Source organism: Poecilia reticulata, linkage group LG5 (assembly GCF_000633615.1).
Source record: "Poecilia reticulata strain Guanapo linkage group LG5, Guppy_female_1.0+MT, whole genome shotgun sequence".
Taxonomy (NCBI): Eukaryota; Metazoa; Chordata; class Actinopteri; order Cyprinodontiformes; family Poeciliidae; genus Poecilia; species Poecilia reticulata.
The window spans coordinates 30,074,135-30,082,373 of NC_024335.1; positions in this window are offsets into that span (position 1 = coordinate 30,074,135).

The window sequence follows — 8,239 nt, forward strand, 5'->3', positions numbered from 1 at the left end:
GCGCCACTGGGTACAGGAGGTAGGTAGCAGAGGTAGGTACGCCACATAGGTACCGGAGATAGGTACAGGAGGTAGGTACTGGAGGTAGGTATGACCTGTCACTATTCCCTCCTGTCCAGTAGGTGTCTCTAGTCCTCTACATGTTTTTTCTTGTTTCTTTTCAGGAAGCAGGTAGATGGGCTGTTAATTGCACACACCGGCAGATGATAAAAGCAGATGTCTAGTCAGTCATTGGGCTGCTTGATTGCCCTCCGGACCAGGCCGGAACGAGCAGCATTGGCCCACATTTCTCTCTGACTGGCTGGCCTGATCTCCCAGAGCGTATTTTGTCATCAAATAAATTATTGTTTCTATAGATCTGCTCGTCTGTCTCCCTTTTTTGTCCTCGCCTTTGAGCTGGGCGTGACAGTACCAAAGGTAGATACGACAGGTGGGTACCGGAGGTAGGTACGGCATATAGATACAGGAGTTAGGTACGACAGGTAGTCACCGGAGGTAGGTACGACAGGTGGATACTGGAGGTAGATATGACAGGTAGATACCAGAGGTATGTACTACAGGTAGGTACCAGATTTAGGTACGACGGGTAGGTATCGGAGGTAGGTAAACTTTCAGACATGTCCTGGTTGGCTGGTCTATCAGTCAAACCTAGACATAGGCTGATTTCCAACCCTTTGTTGACAAAAATAAGATCAGGGCATAAGATCGGCTTCACATGTAAGTATCGGCCAATCACGATCCCAAAAAATTAAGGAAATTGGCACCCAGAAATTGACTCGCCATAAATGTATCCTATATTATTTATACATAGGATATAATGTTAACAGCACTATCAGAGTATCAATAAGAAGTTTATAGCAAGTGTGCCAATGATTTATTTGTCTAACTGTTGATTCCAGCAATCCACATTGTTAGCAGAAATAGAGGGCCCCAAAACCAAATTTTGCTTAGGGCCCCATGGAGGCTTGGGCCAGCTCTGCCCATTGTGTATAAAAACCTGTGTTACAGAGGTGTTGACCCTGTACAGTTTTGAAAGACATGTTCTTTCCATCTTGGTTCCGCCCTGCCTGCTTTATTTCTCCATCGCTGTCTTTTTCTTGCCTGTCATTTTTACTTTTGGCCTAGATTTGTGTTGGAGAGCATGACTCATGTTACCATACATGACTCATACTTATCATGGCCTGGTAAGTGCCAGAGGGTCAACACTACCATTAGGAATTTTATGAGGTGCAGAAACTCAAAATTCTGACCCATTGACAGCCTGTTTTCATCTAGTGCTGTAAACATACCCTCATATGTTTTCCATCCTCTATGTCAGTGGTCCCCAACCCCCGGTCTGTGGACCGGTACCGGTCCATGGACCAATTGGTACCGGGCCGCGCAAGAAATAATGAAATATTTCCGTTTTATGTATTATTTGAGTCTGGAGGATCTTTTATTTTGAAAATCCTTTAACCGGATTCTCTCGGTTACTTGCGCGCCAACACTGAGCCCACAAGCAGCAAAATGAGTAAGAAACACATCAGATGTCTTTGGAAAGTTTCTTTGCAAAGGGGAAAAGGCCCAGAGAAGAGACAGCAGAATGGATTTATCCCGGACCGGTAGGTGAGTCCCACATTACAAGCCCGCTCTGCGTAACATGCGGCGACCGGCTGCTAATGAGACAATGAAGCTTCAAGCTGCTTCGCCACGTAGAGACCAAGCAGGCTGTGCATATAAGCAACACTTTGGGTGTTGCTTATACATAAACTTGAAATTCTAATGAACTTTTAACACTGAAACGGGAAGAGATTTTGTCTTCCATTTTAAACAAATGAACACCACAAAATAAATAAATAAAATGAATTATGAAGTCTCTATGCCCAAAATTGTCCTTCAAAAAGAGCTTAGTTGAGACCAAAGCACCAGACTGAAGACTTCTGTCATCCAGTTTTTGGTAGAAAGAGGGAAAAGAGAAAAATTAACATGGAAATTATTGAGCTTGTTTCAATTTAACATGTGGGACAGGCCTAATAGTAAGTATCTTTGCATCATTGGTGCCATTTACTTGCTGTGATGGCCTCTGCTGAGTGCGCTATGTGGCCGGTAAACTGTCCGTCCCATAGGTCGATTGTGGGAGGCACTTCTCAACACGTGGCCACCTGGGTGAATGTAAGGAGCGCCGTTCCATTCTTCAGCCCCCGGAGGCTGAGGCAAGTAGTGCAGACCCAAGATCGAGTCCCAGATGAGATCGGAACCCAGAGTCGGTGCTGGAGCCAGAGCTTGACAAGTTGTGGGCCGTCGCTTGTTCTGGACGAGGCTGAGGGAGCATGTGCGCCCATTATTTGCCCTAGACAAGTTTTTAAATAAACGCCTCTGAAGGGCTAAAAATGTGTCTGGTTGCCGTGTCCTCCCTTTTATTTGTTGCGGCCATCCAATCCGGGCCGTAACACTTGCCTTATGCTAGGGAAACCTGAGCTGAACAAATCATTATTAATAATTTAGTTTGTTTACTTTACTACATCCTAATTGTTCTCAGAGTTGGGAGACAAAATGATCCAAAATGCCTTCATATGCTGCAATGTTTATTTGAACAAAAGTAAATATGGTAGATTTTTTAAAAATAACTGACTTCCTGCAACATATTCAAGTTAGTTTGAAAAGTGCGAAATGATATATGATCGGCATACCCTGTGGCAGACGGCGCTATGTATTAAAGCTTGCTGCAGAATGAGTAGAACCATAAATGTACAAACGGCAAGCGTATTAAACAAAAAATATTGTACATGTACAAAAACTTGCAAAAATATTTAAAGTAGTTTTAAATCTGGTTGTGTTCACTTTTTAAGACATGAAAATAACCTATGAAAAAGGAAGCCAAGGGGTGTAAACGATGCAGTTTGTATTACCTTTAAATATATTTTAAATGTAAATGTAAAAGTATTATGTAAAATGGACTTTGAGCTTTACATTTTGTTATCAAAATCATACCTGGAGTGTTGCTTTGATTCTTTCATGCATGTTTGAGAAATTCTTGTCCTCCTCGGAGCTGGAGCTTCCACCTCAGAGCAGCCCTCCCACCACTCCTTCAGACTAGCCAGCAGCAATTAGCAAGCACCTGGTGGAGCTGCACATCTGCTGAGCTCATTATATGAGCTACTTCTCAGTAAAAACATTGTTAAAGGGTTAATAGCGGCGCACTGTTGCGATGACTTCCTGAGTTTCAGGAAGAGAAAGAGGCCCAGTTTCAAGGCATTAAATCAGGAGGTTTATCCGCCATCGCTGAAAAGAAAAATTTACCATATATATACGGCATTTTTATAACAACTGAAGGCAACAGTCATAGAACGGAGCTACGCTGTACCATTCAGGTCACTTCCTCCGTGTTATTTTACCAGACACTCATTACAGAAGTTTCATTGCAACCTGCAAATGCAGTGTTTTTATTTTACACAAATGTGCATACATCATCATTTTGACAAGTACAACTTTATTCCAAGGATCAAGAGGTTTCCGGGCAGAACATGGAAAAAAACAAAAACATTCAGCATCAAGCAATTCACAATGAACAAGTTGGAGCATACCATTCTTATAAAATATAGAGCTTTGATTTATTAGTCAGCAACAACAATGGAAAAGGAAGATCTACACAAATCAGAATATCATCTCTGTGCATGTTGTGTTCTCTTATAAGAAAGTGTGACATAAAACAATCAAAAACACAGACAAAAAAACCAACAAAAAAATATATATATAAAAAAAAGGAATTTTACAACCGTTGTGCTTTTTGATGATAAAACTTAATCTTAGGACTCTGGTTTCAGTTGGACTTTTAGGATTTTATTCGATTCTGGTGATGAAGACAAATACCACAGTGAAAGCAGATACAAACGTCGTGGACGAATCGATGGATCCACAGCGACTTCCATTCCGACTGTAAACAAGCCTGGAAAGACACTTTCAAAACTTTACCCGTCTCAAATATCTATGTCTAGCTTCTTTTAAATCATTTTTCTTTTCTGTAGAATAATCTTGCAGATACAAATGACAAGAATTTCACTTCTGGTAGATCGGCTAAAGCAACTTTTCAGCAGCAAGGTTCTCTAAAGTGCAGGCATGGGCTGGTACGATTGAGACAATAGAATCATGTAAAAACATAATTTCACAGTAATATGGTGTCAAAATGGGAATTCTAAATAAAATGCTAAACTATATCACATAAAAAATGTAACTGAAAATACTTTTAGCTGAAAAGTTGTTCTCTGTTCAGCTCTTTATAAAGCAACACTGGGGTCTGAAGGAGCTGATGAAGCTTCTGATAGCTCACCTGTGATAGGCTGTTTATTTTACCAACAGACATGCTAACTCTTAGTTTTTTGCAACCGTTTGTTTCAAAATACGATTAGCTTAAGGACACAGATTAAACTTTTTGAAGAGAGGTTCTGCAGCGCTGTATCAGTAACAATAACCTTGCCTGTTGTCAAACAGAAAATGTTCTGGTCATTTCACAACAATGTGTTTGATTCTGAGCTACGCTGCTAGCTGTATCAGTCCACCTGATGTAGCGTAGCATGGACAGGAGGCAAACTGAACCTCCTGTGAAAGTGGAGATATTTAATATCCACTAATGTAGTATTGTGTGAATATTTTTGGTTTGAGTTGCTTCAAAATCAATACTTTTTTTTTTCTTTTGCTTTTTGAAAACAAGTTCCGATATGAAATCTGTCTGATAGTTTCCTAATTCCAAAAAAGATAAATCGGCCCCGATTCCAATCGGCAATCTCTTTCATAGCAAACTGATCTTATCTAAAGTTCTCCTCTACAATGTCGCCCAAAATCTTAATCAGGTCAGGTTTTTTAAAAATCGGTGATCGTCCAAAAAAACTGCAATTGGTGCATTCCTACAAAAAAAATAAAAATTCAAACCTTCTCTGAGGAAAAAAACCCCCAAAAGGATGATGGATGGGGTTGTTCATAATTATGTCTTTGCTTTTGTATCAAAAATAATTACGCAGCTGACTGTCTTTTTTCATTGGTAGTGTCCAGTAATGTTTGGAAAGCATACAGAGCTAACTGCTAGCTTGTTGTGCCAACAGGTGACAAGAGAAAACCAGTGTCTTCTAAAACAGCAGAAGCTTTCATCTGGTAACATGTTTTCAGACCCTGGTGTTTAAAACAGACCCATGCCCACAAGAGTGTAAATTCACAACAATAATTTCATTGTTTAATCATAAAGTGATTCACCAAATAATTTTACTGGAATTGATGTCAATGAAAAGTTGTACCACGCTTTACACCGGAAACATTTTAAAATCCCAATGTTTTAAATCATTTCCTGTAGTACTGAGAACCGCTGCGCTGTACACCACAGAGAAGAGAAACAGACAGGTAGCCCGACCGCGCGCTGCCTTACTGGAATTACAGTACAAACACAAGTTCATGCACACAATGAAAGCCAGCTTCCGGGTATTTTGGTTGGTGTCACAATATTTTATTTATTTTTTATTTTTTATTTTAACAAAGCTCTGTTGTGTATATTGGGGTTTTTTTCCACACATGAAAAGTTTCAAGAAGAAATGAATTGAGAAAAAAATTTAAAAATATATTTTGTGCTCAGAACTGCTGACTGCAAACATCTGCTGCCTGACTGGAACAACTTTCACTGCAAGTCGGTTTTTGTTCTTCCACCTTATCTTGCCCACCTTGTGCTCGTTTGTTTTTTGTTTTTTATTTGGCCCCTGCCAATGTCCCTTGAAAAATAAAACTAAATAATGCCCTTGTGTGCAAATCCTTATAGCTTGTATGCCTCAAAATCCATCCAAAGGAGGTCTGTGTTTGAAGAAAGTGATGTCATGGTTACCGATTTAGACAGCTGGTGTGTCTGAACGTAAAGCAGCAGCTTGGGTACCGTCCCTCGCAAAAGTGTTCAAAAAGCTTGAATATTTGCACATTTTGTCACCATGTAGCTACAAACGTTTATGTATTTTATTGGTATTTTACGCGGCAGTCGGCGTCAAAGCAGTGCATCACTGATGTGGAAGGAAAAGTATGCTTCATAAAAGATTTTAGTCTGATTTAATAAAATCCAGCACAAGAAAATGTCTTCAGAATAGATGGAGCTAAAGTGAAGGGTCACTTTCCAGCAAAACATTGACCTTAACCTAAACTAAATTGTTAAGGGGACTAAAGTAAAGATCAGTCGTTATTGTACCAACCTTACAGACCACTCGAGTCTTCTGGTTCTAGTCTACGAAGCAGCATTCAGCTTCTATTCTCCACAAATGGAACAAGCTTCCAGAAAACTGCAAAACAGTCGAAACACTGAGGTCCTTTTAAACCAATGCTGTAGAAACTCCTGAGTTAACTGGAACATTGACCAATATATTGCTCGATTTTGATAAGATTTGACAAAATGTAATGTTTATTATGCATTTCATAATTGGGTACTGTATTATGTACATAATTAGGCAAAACCTTGTTTCATTTTGCTGCAACAACTTGCAAAAACCACTAAAGCTCAATAAGCCAACTTCAATATCAACCTTTATCAACTCAGTAAAAACAATAATAAATAATCAATATAATTGCTTTTGAAAACTGTTGACTTATGTGTATTAGTACATTTAGTCAGTATAAATATGATTTTTTAAATTTTCTTTCTCTGATTTTTTGATATTTTGTTTTTGCATGCAAGGTATTCTGGTGTATGATTTTTTTTTTTTTTTTTTACATATTTTTGAAGACAAGAATTTGTTCTTAATCAAATTACCTGGTTAAATGCAGGTTAATTAAAAATAAAAAAAGTTTTTATGATGTGAAACTCTTAGATTCGGTTGCAAGACTCAAAAATTGTTGTTCATAGATGCATCTCAGTTTCAAGTATTTCACAAAGAAACTTTCCATAAGTGGTTCACTACAAAAAAGTGTTTTTGGTTTAGTTTCTAGTGTAAATATCTTAGTACATTTGAAATAAGACAAAACTAATTCACAAGTAAATTTTCAACAAGCCTCCCGACCCCATAAGGGACAAGAGTGTAAAGAAAATGTATGGATGGATTTTCAACAAGCTATGGGAGATTGTTTTAACGAAATAATTATTTGATGAAAAAGTTCTAGTTCCATTGGCAGATTATTTTATAACATTAAATAATTGTCTGTTTTACACAATAGGATGGATACAAATGGACTCCACACGTTTTTATTCATAAAAGAGTTTAGAAATCATGCATCTTTTCCATCCACTCTATAATTATGCACTGCTTTATGTGGGCCTGTCACACCGAGTCCCAATAAAATACATTCAAGCCTTTAGTTGTGATGTAATGTGAAATAATTCACTCCTGTGTGAACACCTGAGCCAGGCACCGCACAGTGGAAGTAAGTCTCATACTTTTTGACAGTAAACGTTTTATTTATTCATTTATTTTTGTTTTTAAATAAATCTCTTGGATCCCGGTTAGTATCTGGCGCGGGACGCAGCGACGGTCCACATCGTTTTTACAATCAGTCCCTCTGATCTACACAGACATGACAGAAAAGAAACACAAAGATTCCCACTGAGAAAGGCAGCGTGTCCCCCACGACCTCTGACCCCCACAGATAGCTAGGACCAAGGTCCAGTGGTCCCTCTTCCAACATGAAGTCTCTCTCTCTGCATGTAGCCACAGGGAGGCTGCAGCACAGGTTCTTCTGGAGCGTCCACAAATAATAATAATAATAATAATAATAATAATAATAATAGTAATAATAGTAAAAAAAACAAAAAAAAAACAAAAAGAAATATTCTCCCGTCACCTTGTTCTCAGCAGCTCCTCGTCGCAGTCCGCTCTGAGTCCCAACAGCTCGCGCTCCAACAACACGTTCCTCAGGCTGTCAAAGTTCACACGATGCTGACGAATGGGGATTTTCCTACCGACAGTAACAGCAACATTGAAATCAACGACAATAACAATATTCTCCCCGCCCCCAAAGTGGTACGTATACACACAGAGCTTGTCTATTCCTTTTTCTTTTTTACTGCAAGTACAAAGAAATCCACAGAATGGTACTATTTACAACCTACAATAAATACTGTGTATCATATACGTTACTGTTTGAGGGAGGTGTGTGTGTGTGCATGTGTGTGTCTGGGGTTTCGTTTGGAAGCCGTTTTCATTCAGTTTGCAGATTTTTTTCATCTTTTTCTTTGAAGCTTCTACTCTCATCTCATCGAGTCTTTCCCAGTTTTCTCGGGGGTGAAGGAGGGTCGGGTTGGGGGGGG